Raw genomic sequence first — 15937 nt, 5'->3', positions numbered from 1 at the left:
AAATTTCAAGTTCATGCGCAGTTCTCGAAGTTCAGGCATTCCACCAAAACCACTAGACCCAGAAATTGAAAGGACTCTTAAAAAGAACAAGAAAAACAAAAACAAAAAAAAAACAAGACTCCAATAAAAACTAGAGTTACTGAGCCAGAAATTATGGCTACACTCATGGATTACGCTAGGCCAGGAGTGGCCAGTGTAACAAACAGCATAGTTAGACCCCAAATAAATGCAAACCAATTTGAAATTAAGCCAGCATTGCTTAATATGTTACAGAATAACGTAACATTTTACGGGTTACCTAACGAAAATCCTAACACCCATTTGACAAATTTCTTAGAAATTTGTGACACTTTTAAAATACCGAATGTGACTGCGGAAGCAATCAATCTTCGCCTTTTTCCTTTTACTTTGAAGGATCGAGCCAAAGAATGGTTAACTTCTATGCCAGCCGCATCATTTGAGACTTGGGAGCAATTAGCCCAAGCATTTTTATCAAAAAAATTTCCTTTAGCAAAAACCGCAAGAGTCATAAAAGAGTTAACATCTTTCTCTCAAAATGATAATGAAACTCTTTATGAGGCTTGGGAACGTTTTAAAGAACTTCAACGTTTATGCCCACACCACCAATTGCCCGCTGAACTTTTAATGCAAACATTTTACAAAGGTTTAAATCCCACAACTAGAGGTTCATTAGATGCTATGTCTAGAGGGTTATTCATGAAGAAAACGTCGACCCAAGCAAGGGAACTTTTGGAGGAAATGGCAATCAACAGTAGTATGTGGCCCGAGGAACATGGACACATGCCAGTGGCGAAACCATCATCCTCAACTACGTCATCAGTTAAAGGTTTAGTGAATCTTGATCTAGTTGCGATGTTGCAAGCCCAATTTTCTGCCTTATCGCACAAAATTGATAAGTTTATGGCACCGTGCAATCCTATTGGTAATCCAATCCAAACGGATGAGGATTATGAAGGTATGAGCGAAATTGAACAGGCAAATTTTGTCCAAGGGCAAAATCAAACTAATAACCCTTATTCCAATACATATAATCCTGGATGGAGAAATCATCCTAACTTTAACTGGAGAGATAATAATAATGCTAATGCTAATCAAAATCGTACCACCAATTATCAAAATCAATCAAGAGATACGATTAGCACTTTATCTTCTAAAATCGACAAATTTATTGATGCTATGAGCGGAAAAATAAGTAATCACGATGATGGTTTTAAACGGATCGAGAATAAATTCGATCAGCTTATTAAAAACCAATCATCTAGCATCCATAATTTGGAGGTTCAAATTGGTCAACTTGCTAAATCAATTCCATCCCGCAAAGAGGGAAGTCTTCCTAGCCATACGGAAGAAAATCAGAAAGAGCATGTTAAGGCTATCACTCTTCGTTCAGGGAAAAATTACTTAGGTCCGGAGATGCCCGGAAATTCAACTTTACCAGGAACTGATTTACCAAAATCCAAAGAAGATATATTAAACCAAAAAGATACACCAATTGACCCAAGTACAAAAACTTTTGTACTGATAGGGGTCAAAAACCCCTATCTTTGGGTACGGTTTTAGGACGATTTTTAGGTTTATTTGGCTAATAAGCGAGCAATTCTCGCATTTAAATGCTTTTGTGTGAGTTAGTTAGAAATTGGAAACATTCTATTTACTTTTCGTCGTTTAGGCTCGTTTTGTGATCAATTTAGGCAAATACGGCCGAAATAACATGCATATTAGAATTCCGTTATCTTTTGAAGCTAATTGGTCCGTCAAAAGTCGCACCAAACGAAGCGTTTGCTCAAAATAAGCGATTGACGGATCAATTTGAGTTTTGGACTAATGTTTTCTGGAGTTTTTATGCGTGTGCAGGTGTAAGTTCGGACGAAAAAGGGTTTGGAAGTCATCTGGCATGGATCGAGCGCGCTTCGGGCGAAAACGCTCGGCGAGCAGGGCCCCCCGGGCCATTTCTGCTCGCCGAGCAGGGCGCCAAGCGCCTGCTCGGCGAGCAGGAGCCTGCTCGCCGAGCAAGCCACCAGGCGCCTGCTCGCCGAGCAAGCCACCAGGCGCCTGCTCGGCGAGCAAGGGCTGCTCGTCGCAATCCTGCTCGGCGAGCAGCCTTTCCTGCTCGGCGAGCAGACCTGCGGGAATTGGTCAAAAAGACCAATTCCGCCCCCACGAAGCCACGTTCGGCCCCACATCTTCCTACACCAACAAGGACACGAAATTAGGTCAAAACGAGACCCGAGACGCGGCTATAAATAGGAATTTCCAATTGTAAATTAGATATCTTTTACTTTTGTAATTAGCTTAGCTTCCACCTTGAGAAATCCTCTCCACCTCCTCCATAACCTTCAAACCTCCATTGAAGACACCTCCGAAGCTCCGTTCACCGAGGATTACTCAAGCTCCATCCTTAAATCCTAGAAAGACGCCTGCATTGGTAGACAGGTTCCCTGAAAGGGATTTTTCTTCTTTTATATTCTGTCTAGCCTCTGATACATGCTATGAATTCTAGGTTTATTGTAACTTCGTGACAATTCCTTCATCTTTGATATATAATATAGATTTTGCTTATTCAACTGTTTTGATGTTTTAATCTTTGTCTTACACTTTGTCTGATTGGTTTAACTCATTCGATAATCCCAAAATTAGGTTGGCACATATTGCGAGCTGAATCTGACCTAGTCAGTGCCTATAGGATTGGCGACCCTATAGAAGATTAAGCCCAAATTACTGAGCCTTAGAGCTAGTTTCGGCCTTATAAGGGAATCACGAACTAGGGACTTTAGGAGGATAGGTCGGGTTAATCGCCTTGGACATAAGCGACTTAGTTTCAATTCAATTGCTTAAACACTCTATCATTGTTATCATCGTATTCCTTCATGTTCATTCAGTTAATTGCTTTGGTAAAAGATGAATTAGGGGTAGAGTAATTTAGTTAGGCTTAGAATAACTTAGCTAGAATTAGATAACTTAATTAGAATTAGTGTAATTCAACCTAGGAGTAGATTAATTAAACAAAACCAAACTCAAAACCCCCTAAGCCTAGATAACATTCGAGATCGAGTAGCTTGATACTTGCAGAAATAAATCCTGTGGACGATAACCTGGACTTAAACCGGAAATTTATTACTTGATAACGACGGGGTACACTTATCCCTTACTGAGGTTTCGCAAGAAACCGCATCAAGTTTTTGGCGCCGTTGCCGGGGATTTATTTCTTCTGCAATATCGAACCAAAGGTTGACTTGTTAGTTTAGGCATTCTTTGTGAATACTTCCCGTGTTAATATCATTCATATTTGCATATCATATATACTTGTTTATAATCATGATTCTTTTTTTTACGTATCTATACCATTTATACTTGCTCATATACACTTATTTATATATACTCATTTATGATAACCATCCTTGTTTATGCTTACGCTTGTGTGTATTCGTTGGTACGAACATGTAGCTATCAACTTCACCTATACGTGTCTGTATATGTTTACCCATACCATTCTTATACTTGTACAAAACTGTATGATTTGTATGATCCCCCTTCAGCTTTCATTTATTTCTGTATTTATCTTTTCTCAGCGTATGCCTACGAGATCAGCAAAAATACCGGTTGTCCCTCTTAACCCTGAACTTGAACGTACTCTTCGCAGGAGCAAATAGATCGGAAAGCTGAAGCAAGACGAGATCATCGAGCCTATCGAGCCCGTCAAGATGACTGACAATGAACGGAACAATGAGAACACCGGACCAGAGAGCGACACTCGTCTGATGAGTGAGATCCTGGCACCCCACCGACATCAGCATCTGTCAGGCATTGCTGCTCCAAACATTCCGGCAAACACATACGAAATCAAGTCTGTTATAATTCACTTGATCCAACAGACTGGATTGTTTGGAGGAGAAGCACATGAAAGCCCGAATGATCATCTGGATCGCTTCCTAATGTGCGCAGACACTGCAAGGACCAACGGGGTCCCCCAAGATGCTGCTAGACTGAAACTTCTCCCATTCTCTCTGACGGGGCAAGCTTTGGAATGGCTGAGAACACTGGAGCCTGGTTCAATCACAACATGGGCAGGGTTGGAGAAGGAATTCTTGTCCTACTACTTACCTCCCTCAAAAACAGCAATGCTCAGGGGTGAGATCACATCCTTCCACCAACCTGAACATGAGGCGCTCCACACATCTTGGACTCGATTCAGGAAAATGCTACGCATGTGCCCTCATCATGACATACCCAAGCATCAATTAGTGAGCGTCTTCTATCACGGACTGACACCCACCAACAAAGCCATTGTTGACTCCGCAGCGGGTGGAGATTTGTTTAGAAAGACAGCAGCAGAGGCATATGACATGATCAATGAGCTGGCCAGAAAGAGTGTGCAGTGGCAAGAACAGAAGCTCGCCGACCCCACTAGGCAGCGAGTATTTGCTGTGGAAGAACAGGAGCAAAATCCAGTTGTTGCAGATTTGAGTAGGAAGATGGATGTACTGTTGGCTACGCTTAGCCGACCTCCCACCTGTGTGCACTGTGGCGGTGACCACAATGGTAAGGATTGTCAAGCAGGTAGCCCTTTCGCTGGAGATGGGGTGGAGATGGTAAATTATGTTGGGGGGCAACCAAGATACAATCAGAATTACAACAACGGTAACCCCAACAACTACAACTCCTACAACAACAATGGCAACTACAGGAGGCCTCAGCACCCGAACCTCTCTTACGGGAATTCAAATCAGAATGTGCTCCGACCTCCTAACGGATTTGTTCAAGAGCATAGAGAGCAAGGGCTTGGCATGCCCCCATACCAACAGCAAAATCAAGGGCCAATGCAACACCCTAAGGAATCTGACGAAGTGATCACTCTTCTGAAGGAGATCTCAGCTAGGCTTGCCAACAACGAAGCCTTCTGCAAGGACTTGAGCAATCAGGTGGCTCAGATTAATAGGGACAGGCAGGAAAGGCCACAGGGTTCTCTTCCGAGCACAACGGAGAAGAATCCAAAGATCCTGAGAAAGGATTGAGTAAGGGGGAGAAATCGGGTTCCCCTCGGTTTTAATCCAAAGTTTGAACAATTTGATTCTGCATTTTCTTTTCTCGTTTTTATCTTTTGCTCTTATTTCCTTTTATTATTTTTGGTTAATTAAATTTTGATCTCGTTTGTTTTTACTGTCAAACTTTGTTCCCCCGCACTCTATAAAAAAAAAGAGAATTTCGCCCAGCCTAGGCGAGTTGGGCACTGCCCAACTCACCGGGTTGGTCGGCCGAGCCAGCCGGCTCAGCCGACAAGGGCTGTTCGGGATTTTAAAAATCCCGAGCCAAAAATAAATGAAAGAAGGAAAATAAAAAAAAGGGGGGGGGGATGACTCATCATCCCCTTCCCCACCTTCTTCTTCCCTTCTCTCTTCTTTCTTTTCTTTTTATCACAATTTTTTTCTTTTCATTCTTCTCTTCTCCTTCTCTTTTGCTTCTTCAAAACCTAACCCTCCAAATCCTTCATTCTAACCCGAATTCAAGATATAAGGTATGAATCTTTACCTATTTTTGATTTCTAACATGTTTATAGGCTTAGATTTTAGCTTAGGGTGATAATTTCTGAGATTTGAGAAAAACCTAAGTTTTGGTTTTTTTTCCTTTTCTCCAATTAATGTCTTGTTTGCTTCTAAATTCTTGATTTCCTTGCAATTTATGTTAACATAATGATTAATCTATAGTTTGGGTGTGATTTCTATTCCCAATTTGTGAATATTTGGAGAAATTGCTCAATTTGGGCAAAATCCCCATTTTAGCTCAAAGTTCAACTATTCAATTTATAGTTAGAAACTTGTCAAAAAGGTTGGGAATTACATTCTTTTTGTGTTTTAGTCATTGGGTATCCCTAATTTTGCATAAATTTTGTGAATTTCGGGTAAAACACTTAGGGACCAAATGCTTATGATTTAGTCCCTAAGTGCCTAAAGCTATGATTATGTCTATGAATGATTTAATGGGGGGGTTTATGTTGAAGCTTGTAAATATTTTCTAACTCTCCCATTTTTTGGTCTATTCCTCAGGAAATATGGGTCGGAAAGGAAAAGCTAAGATCGTCGTCGAGAACGAAGCCGAATCGGAGGTCGAGTTCGACGAGAGCCTCCAAGCTAAGTATGATCCACCCTTTGGCCTTATTGATGAGCGTGAGGGTCTTTTGTATGATAGGTTTTCCAAGCAAGACCTTGCTACACATATAATTGTCGATCAAACCTATTTATCGAGTCTAGGTTTAAAGAAGGATTTCAATGAAATCCTCAAATTCCACGGCTGGTATAGACTAGCCACAACCCAGACTCCGGTTTATCACAATTTTACCATAGAATTCTTGACAACTTGGAAAAAGGAGCTACCCTTGGGCGGTGGGAAGCATTCCTTTAGGCTAAACGGTAAACCTTACCACATTGATGCTACCACACTAGCAGCCTTAATGGGGGTTTATAATCACCCAGAGGCAATCTCAGACTTTGAATTGCCTCTAACAAAAGATATAGCTTAGGAGCAACTCACAGGCATATCAAGCTTTAACTCCCAGACTGCTAGCCCAGGCGCTCTCCTAGACCCACTTCTCAATCTCGTCCACAAGTTTGTGGCCCATAACTTGTTGGGTAAAAACGAGAGCAATAAAGTCTCAAAGACGGAATTGCTCATATTATGGTGTGTGGCCAACCACAAACCAGTGGACACTGTCAAGGCCATATTTGAAGGCTTCTCAAGCCAAACAAGTAGAAAACGTGGTTCCCTAGGTCTTGGGCATCTAGTTACCAACCTACTTGAGAGCCAATTCAAGAACTTAGATAATCCCGAGATTGCTATTTATCCTACTCTGCTAAACTCCAAGTTTTTGGGGAAATCTACTTTTCAAGAAGTTTTAAACAGGAACCCAACTGGAGGAGCAAGCTCCAGCGGAGGAGGAAGAAAGAGAGCACGAGTTCCACAACAGAGAAGGGATGAAGAACCTGAGGAAGAAGAACCTGCAACGGCAGGAGACCAAAGGGAACACCAAGCGCCGGGGACGGAGGCCCAGTTCCAAGCCATCAACACCATGATGGCAGAAATGCGGGATCTTAACCTTCGGACCTTTAACATTGTTCAACAGATGGACCAACGGTTCACCAACTTTGAGCAGAATATGGACCGAAGGCTTTCGGGTCTTGAATACGTAGCGGCTGATTACTGCGAGCGCTACAACATGCCTTGGCCTTACCCCCCGGCCGACCAGTAAGTTGTCTTCTCCACCCTAACTTTTTACACTCGTATTTCATGATCTATGATGCAATGTTGGAACTTATTGCATATTTTAAGTGTGAGGAGGAGGGGTAGACAAACTTACAAAAATTGTACGAATTTTTAAATTTTTGTTGCGTCGTGTCTAGTTTAGGTTTGCGTTTGGTGTTTTATTTCTGCTTTACTTATGTTTTTGCATGTTTAGGACCTAAAACCGTGAACCTCCTTCGAATCCAAACTTCGTTATTTGTCTTTGAGGGCTGAAAACTGAATCTAAAATTGCATGACAACTAGTTTAGGCGTAGGACACAACTCTTGTATCTGTAAAAGCATGAGCTACAGTTTGCATTTAGACCCTACTTTTGAAGAAATGCTAAAATCATTACTTAGGTAGATAACTTAAGAATTGAAGGCATGTGATATTAAACTTGAGTTTGGGGAAAACTAGTAAACACAAAATTGAAACCCAAAGAATTGTGAGTTGAATTTGAGCCTAAGAGCGAACATCAAAAAGCTCTTTTTTTTTGACATTTTTGTGTGAATGCTTTGACTTGTGAAAAATTGCAGATTTTGCACCTAATACTGTGTTGAACCTACATGCAATGGTTTGAGATGATAAACGATGAATCAGCCTCATTAGAATTAACCCTTTTCTTTACCTTGTTTTTCTTTTTCATCCACTCTAGGAAGCCCCTTTGAGCCGACATTTTTGTAGTTTATAGATTTTTCTGTCGTTCTAACCCGTTTTTGCGAACCACAATTTGGTTCGCTACTTAACCTTTGTTTTTGCAAAGCTCGAACTGAGCCTTTGTTTTCTTCTAGCGTTTTATCGTTGTTTATGGCATTATAGTAGCAAGCCAAAAGGCTAAGAAGTGAATGAGCATCACTATCCCAAAAGAAAAAAAAAAGAGAAAGGAAAAACAGAAAAAGAGAAAAAAAAAGGGAGAAAAGAAAAGAAAAGAGACGAACAAAAGGGAAGAACTTCATTCCCCAGTTCCTAAAAATTTAAACGTCTCAAAAAGAAATCCAAAATAAGGGATGAATAAAAAGCTCAGTCACTTCATATTTGCTAAAGCCATTTAAACTCTGTTTTTATAACGCTAGAACGTTTTAACCCTTGTTGTACCTTTAACCCCCTAACCACATTACAACCCCAATTAGAGGCTGTTTTTGATATCATCGGAGTCATATAGCATAGTAGAGGAACTCGGATGAACGTGCAAAATCAATGTAGTCCTAAGCAAGAATATAAGCCGAGAGTAAACACCTTAGCCACCAAAAATTGTGTGAATGAGTGAACTACCTATGGTGAGGTGTTTTACTTAGCGATCCCCTCAAGCTCGTTTAATTGAACATGTGTCCCTTTACTTAAAACTATGACCTATTGTAATTGAAATGCGGCTTTTGGATATCGTGTCTCTACTTTGTATTTCCGAATGCATGTAATTACAGATGCTCGAAATTGTGTCAAGCACCTAGTCAAACTGGGAAGTTTTCTAGCTTGCTTGTGATGGCGGGTTTAGTTTTTTAGTTTACTTGGGGACAAGTAAAGTTTTAAGTGCGAGGAGGTTTGATAGGGGTCAAAAACCCCTATCTTTGGGTACGGTTTTAGGACGGTTTTTAGGTTTATTTGGCTAATAAGCGAGCAATTATCGCATTTAAATGCTTTTGTGTGAGTTAGTTAGAAATTGGAAACATTCTATTTACTTTTCGTCGTTTAGGCTCGTTTTGTGATCAATTTAGGCAAATACGGACGAAATAACATGCATATTAGAATTCCGTTATGTTTTGAAGCTAATTGGTCCGTCAAAAGTCGCACCAAACGAAGTGTTTGCTCAAAATAAGCGATTGACGGATCAATTTGAGTTTTGGACTAATGTTTTCTGGAGTTTTTATGCGTGTGCAGGTGTAAGTTCGGACGAAAAAGGGTTTGGAAGTCATCCGGCACGGATCAAGCGCGCTTCGGGCGAAAACGCTCGGCGAGCAGGGCCCCCCGGGCCATTTCTGCTCGCCGAGCAGGCCACCAGGCGCCTGCTCGTCGCAATCCTGCTCGGCGAGCAGCCTTTCCTGCTCGGCGAGCAGACCTGCGGGAATTGGTCAAAAAGACCAATTCCGCCCCCACGAAGCCACGTTCGGCCCCACATCTTCCTACACCAACAAGGACACAAAATTAGGTCAAAACGAGACCCGAGACGCGGCTATAAATAGGAATTTCCAATTGTAAATTAGATATCTTTTACTTTTGTAATTAGCTTAGCTTCCACCTTGAGAAATCCTCTCCACCTCCTCCATAACCTTCAAACCTCCATTGAAGACACCTCCGAAGCTCCGTTCACCGAGGATTACTCAAGCTCCATCCTTAAATCCTAGAAAGACGCCTGCATTGGTAGACAGGTTCCCTGAAAGGGATTTTTCTTCTTTTATATTCTGTCTAGCCTCTGATACATGCTATGAATTCTAGGTTTATTGTAACTTCGTGACAATTCCTTCATCTTTGATATATAATATAGATTTTGCTTATTCAGCTGTTTTGATGTTTTAATCTTTGTCTTACGCTTTGTCTGATTGGTTTAACTCATTCGATAATCCCAAAATTAGGTTGGCACATATTGCGAGCTGAATCTGACCTAGTCAGTGCCTATAGGATTGACGACCCTATAGAAGATTAAGCCCAAATTACTGAGCCTTAGAGGTAGTTTCGGCCTTACAAGGGAATCACGAACTAGGGACTTTAGGAGGATAGGTCGGGTTAATCGCCTTGGACATAAGCGACTTAATTTCAATTCAATTGCTTAAACACTCTATCATTGTTATCATCGTATTCCTTCATATTCATTCAGTTAATTGCTTTGGTAAAAGATCAATTAGGGGTAGAGTAATTTAGTTAGGCTTAGAATAACTTAGCTAGAATTAGATAACTTAATTAGAATTAGTGTAATTCAACCTAGGAGTAGATTAATTAAACAAAACCAAACTCAAAACCCCCTAAGCCTAGATAACATTCGAGATCGAGTAGCTTGATACTTGCAGAAATAAATCCTGTGGACGATAACCTGGACTTAAACCGGAAATTTATTACTTGATAACGACGGGGTACACTTATCCCTTAGTGAGGTTTCGCAAGAAACCGCATCATGTACCCAAAGCACCTTTTCCACACAAAGTCCGCAATAAGGACTATGACAAACAACTTTTAACATTTTTAGACAAACTTAAAAATTTGCATATTAATTTGACGTTTATGGATGCAATTACGCAAATTCCCAATTATGGTAAGTTCCTAAAAGATTTAATTTCAAAGAAAATTAGTTGGGAAGGAATTTCATCCATTTCACTAACCGAAGATTGCAGTTCAATTGTGTCGAGTAATTTGCCCACTAAACTCAAAGATCCCGGATGTTTTACCATTCCGTGTAAATTGGGAGATATTGAATTCCCAAGTTGTCTTTGTGATTTAGGAGCAAGTATAAACTTGATGCCATTATCTATTTTTAATAAGTTAGGCTTAGAAGAAGATATCAAACGTACCAACATGGTTTTGCAATTAGCGGATCAAACCACTAAAAGACCATATGGTATTATTGAGGATGTTTTAGTTAAAGTTGAAAAATTTATTTTTCCTACCGATTTCGTTATATTAGATTTTGCATATGACGTTAATTGTCCGCTAATCTTTGGTAGACCGTTTATGAACACGGGACGTGCTCTAGTTGATGTGTCGAAAGGGAAAGTAGTTTTACGAATAGGAGACGATAAGATCGAGTTTGATATGAATCAAGCAATGAAGTATCCTATGGAGGATTTCGCTTGTATGAAACTTGATTTAGTTGAAGAATGTGTAAATGACATTGTTCAAAAAGAAGAAATAATAGAGCCTATAATGAGTGAAGAATTAGAAGATAAGGACCCAGAGCCTTTGATTCAAGAAGATGGACCAGTTCCGCCTTCAATTATAGTTCCACCTAAATTAGAACTTAAAGAACTACCGAACCATTTGAGGTACGCTTTCTTAGGCGAAGGCGATTCTCTACCTATAATTATCTCTAACAAACTAACACAGGTTCAAGAAGAAAAATTAAAGGATGTTGTTAGAAATAGAATAGGAAGTATGGGATGGCAAATTTCAGACTTAAAAGGAATTAATCCTAGTATTGTAATGCACAGAATTCACTTAGAAGAAAATAAGCCACCTAAAGTGGATAGGCAAAGACGCCTCAATCCGAATATGAAAAAAGTAGTCAAAAATGAGATTACTAAACTTCTAGACAATGGAATCCTTTATCCTATTTCGGATAGTGAATGGGTTAGTCCAATCCATTGTGTACCCAAAAAGGGAGGTATCACTGTTGTAAGGAATGACGAAGGTGAATTAATACCTACAAGAACCACCACCGGTTGGAGGGTTTGTATAGATTATAGGAACCTTAATAAAGCAACTAGGAAAGATCATTTTCCTCTTCCTTTCATTGATCAAATGATCGAAAGGATAGCTGGTCATGCTTTTTATTGTTTTCTAGATGGTTACTCCGGATTATTTCAAATATATATTTACCCGGATGACCAAGACAAAACAACCTTCTCATGTCCTTATGGAACATTTGCATATAGGAGAATGCCCTTTGGTCTATGTAACGCACCAGCAACATTTCAACGTTGTATGACTGCGATCTTTAATGATTTCATTGAACATATCATGAAAGTTTTTATGGATGATTTTTCCGTTTATGGAGATTCTTTCGATTCATGCTTACAGAACTTGGATAAAGTTTTGTCTAGGTGTGAAGAAACAAATTTAGTATTAAACTGGGAAAAATGTCATTTCATGGTTGACGAGGGAATTGTTTTAGGTCACAAAATATCAGAAAAAGGATTAGAAGTGGATAGAGCAAAAACTTCAGTAATAGAAAAATTACCCCCTCCAACTACTGTTAAGGGAGTAAGGTCGTTTTTAGGACATGCCAGTTTTTACAGAAGATTTATTAAAAACTTCTCTGTAATTTCCAAACCACTTACTAATTTACTCATGAAAGATTCAACCTTTAATTTTAATGACGATTGCGTTAAAGCTTTCGAAACACTGAAAACGGCTTTAGTCAGTGCACCTATTATTGCTAAACCCGATTGGGATTTACCTTTCGAAATCATGTGTGATGCAAGTGACTTAGCCGCCGGATGTGTTTTAGGTCAAAGAAAGGATAAGAAACTTCATGTCATCTATTATGCAAGTCACACACTGTCCGGTGCACAATTAAACTACACCACAGCCGAGAAATAAATGTTAGCTGTAGTTTTTGCATGTGATAAGTTTAGGTCATACTTGTTAGGTTCGAAGGTTATTATTTATACCAATCACGCAGCTTTAAGGTATTTATTTGCTAAAAAAGATGCAAAACCACGTCTAATTAGATGGGTTTTATTGTTACAAGAATTTGATATAGAAATTAAAGACAAAAAGGGAGTAGAAAACCTTGTCGCCGATCATCTATCAAGACTCGAAGATGAAAACGGTCCTATAGGTGAAACTATCGGTATACGAGATGATTTCCCTGATGAATATCTCTATCAAATAAAAAGTGTCATGTCGCCATGGTATGTGAATATTGCAAATTATCTCGCAGCCAACATTGTTCCGGAAGGATTAACTTTCCAACAAAAAAAAGAAATTCTTCTTTGACATTAAACAGTATTATTGGGAAGATCCTTTTTTGTTTAGAACTTGTGGTGACGGGATAATTAGGAGATGCGTTAGTGAAAATGAATATTAGTCTATAATGTCAGAATGCCACTCTAGCTCTTATGGGGGACATAATGGCGTTAGTAAGACAGTAGCCAGGATATTTGGATGTGGATTCTTTTGGCCTACATTGTTTAAAGACGTCCATTCATTTATTACTCGTTGTGACAAATGCCAAAGAACGGGAAATTTAGGTAGAAAAGATGAGATGCCCCTCACAAACATATTAGAAGTTGACGTATTCGACATGTGGGGAATAGATTTCATGGGACCTTTTCCTCCTTCTAATGGTAAAACTTACATATTAGTCATCGTAGATTATGTTTCAAACTGGGTTGAAGCAATTGCAACCCCGACAAACGATTCTAAGGTTGTTGTTGGTTTTCTTGACGATATATTTTGTAGATTTGGTTGTCCTAGAGTCATTGTTAGTGATGGTGGTACCCATTTTATAAACCGAAGTTTTGATATACTTATGAAAAAATATGGAGTACGCCACCGCGTGTCAACGCCATACCATCCTCAGTCGAATGGTCAGGCAGAGATATCAAATAGAGAACTCAAATGGATTCTAGAGAAAACAGTTTCATCTTCAAGAAAAGATTGGTCTTATAAACTAAACAATGCGTTATGGGCATACCGTACTGCATTTAAGACTCCAATAGGAATGACTCCATACCGCTTAGTGTATGGGAAGGCGTGTCATTTGCCAGTCGAATTAGAACACAAAGCCTATTGGGCTATTAGGGAACTTAACTTTAATTTGCAATAAGCAGGTAAGAAACGTATGCTCAACTTAAATGAGTTAGACGAGTTACGTCATCTATCTTACGAAAATGCGAAAATATATAAAGAAAAAGTGAAAAAATGGCACGATGCCAAGATTAAAGTCAAAAGCTTAAGTTTATTTAATTCACGACTCCGTTTATTTCCAGGTAAACTTAAGTCCAGATAGACAGGACCATATCTGGTCCTCAATGTATTTGATTATGGCTCTTTAGAACTTGAAGGATCCGACGGAGTTCGTTTTAAAGTTAACGGTAATAGATGTAAAATCTATTGCGAAAATGTTTCAAACGAAAAAATTGCGTTTGTGACGCATTTTTCTTACAATTAATTCATTTAGATTTAATGTACTTTACTTTTATTCTTTTTTATTATTTTTTTCGTTTTGTTAGTTTTAATATGTTTTAAGGTTTAGATACATAAAAATATGTTTAATTCATGCCTTTTACTTATTTTTAGGTCTTTAGCATGAATTAGGAGAAAATTAGTGATTCTCAGCCGAGAATTTGGAATTCTCAGTTGAGAATTCACATTTTCAGAATTGACCAAAGAGGTAGGGTATTTTCTGAACTTACCGAGAATTTATATTCTCGGCCGAGAATCAGGAACATAGGTTTCGACACTTGATTTCCGCTAGGAAATCAGCGTGCCGCGACCGAGAATTTGAAATTCTCGGTCGCGACACGGCAAATTCCTGCACCATCAGACCTGTATCTTCTTCTACCTGCAGGCATAGCTTTCAGAAATGAAAAATTAAGTTTCTTCAATCTTCAGAGGTATGATATTATGCCTTTTCGCATCCAAACAACACCTCATTTCGTCCTAAATTCCTATAAATAAGTCCTAGAGAATCAAAGTTCTGTTACATTCTTTTCATCTCTGTCAGAACAAATTTCTGATTTTCTCAAACCTCATTTAATAAACTAAGTTCCAGACAACTTTGTTTCTTTGATTCCTCCCAAACACCATGACTACTAAACACAAAACCTCTAAGAAAATTGCTGTTTCAGTCACTAAACGTCCCGACTTATCTAAACGATACTGTGCGCCCTTTCCTATCTTCAATCATGATGAAGGAAGGCGCTACTGGAGGCTTCGTTACAAGTTCTTCGTCGAAATGTTGTATTTGGATGACTTCTTGAATGCACAACTCGGCATAAGCGATGACATGAGTCGCTATTTGGAACGCCTAGGGTGGACAAAATTCGCCAACATGCGATTTCCTATTATAGGCGATTGGATACTCGAGTTCTTTTGTACCGTTCGTTTCGTTAACAAACGACGGGTGCGTCTTAGTTTTCGTCGAGATGGCGAAATATTTACTTTCGGATATCCCGAGTTGCATGCCTGGTTTGGTTTTCCCCCGAGGGATACAATCAAACGTCATCCTGGCAAAGACATGACATCCACTGATATTTGGAGAATGCTCACTGGATTCTGGCGATTCAATCCTAAACTCGCCTACAATCAATCCTTTCACTCCAATTCGATGTTGTATCTACACAAGTTCCTATGTCACAGTCTGTTCGGTCGCACATTTAGCAGTGTGGTCCGTGACACCGATTTATATGTCCTTGGCGATATATTCCAAGGAAATACCGTTGATACTTCAAAAATTCTGATGGAGGGTCTAGTTGCCGCTTCTCGATCCAAGGATAAAAAGATTGGATTCGGGAATATAATTTGCGGAATAATTCTCGATACCAAGGGTACTATCAATATTCCTTGGAGCGAGGATGAGAGTTTTCCGACTCTCGATTATGAGTTTCTAGTGTATGAAGGTCTTGTGAAACGTGTTTTTCGAGCAGGACCGCATTTTCTTTCTGCACCAGAACGTCAAGCCTTTGTGCAGTTGAAAATTGATCGTTATAGGGCTAGAGAAATCCCGCTCGATAGGGATGAATATATAGAATAGATTAGATTTTTAAGTTTTATTGTGTACATATTTCCTTATTTTTGTGTTATTCAATTCTTTATTTTTATGATTTGTACATATGTGTTTATTTAGTAAATAAAATTTTCTATTTATCTTAATCCATTTATTGATTTTCTAATAGTTAGATATATTTGTTCCATTTTCTCATGGATACATCTATACTAGTCCATTAAATATTGACGAATTCTAATTATTCTTGGTTAAATGATGATAAACAA

The 15937-nt window shown here is 39.2% G+C and overlaps 1 non-coding gene across 1 annotated transcript; it reads right to left on the bottom strand.

Moving 5' to 3' along the window:
* Positions 1 to 522: 522 nt before the first annotated feature.
* LOC136228124 (small nucleolar RNA R71) lies at positions 523 to 629 on the bottom strand. Its single transcript, XR_010688458.1, has one exon. It is a non-coding gene; the product is annotated as a small nucleolar RNA R71 (small nucleolar RNA).
* Positions 630 to 15937: the final 15308 nt, after the last annotated feature.

This window comes from Euphorbia lathyris, chromosome 4 (assembly GCF_963576675.1).
Source record: "Euphorbia lathyris chromosome 4, ddEupLath1.1, whole genome shotgun sequence".
Taxonomy (NCBI): Eukaryota; Viridiplantae; Streptophyta; class Magnoliopsida; order Malpighiales; family Euphorbiaceae; genus Euphorbia; species Euphorbia lathyris.
This window is presented reverse-complemented; position numbering and strand designations above follow the sequence as displayed.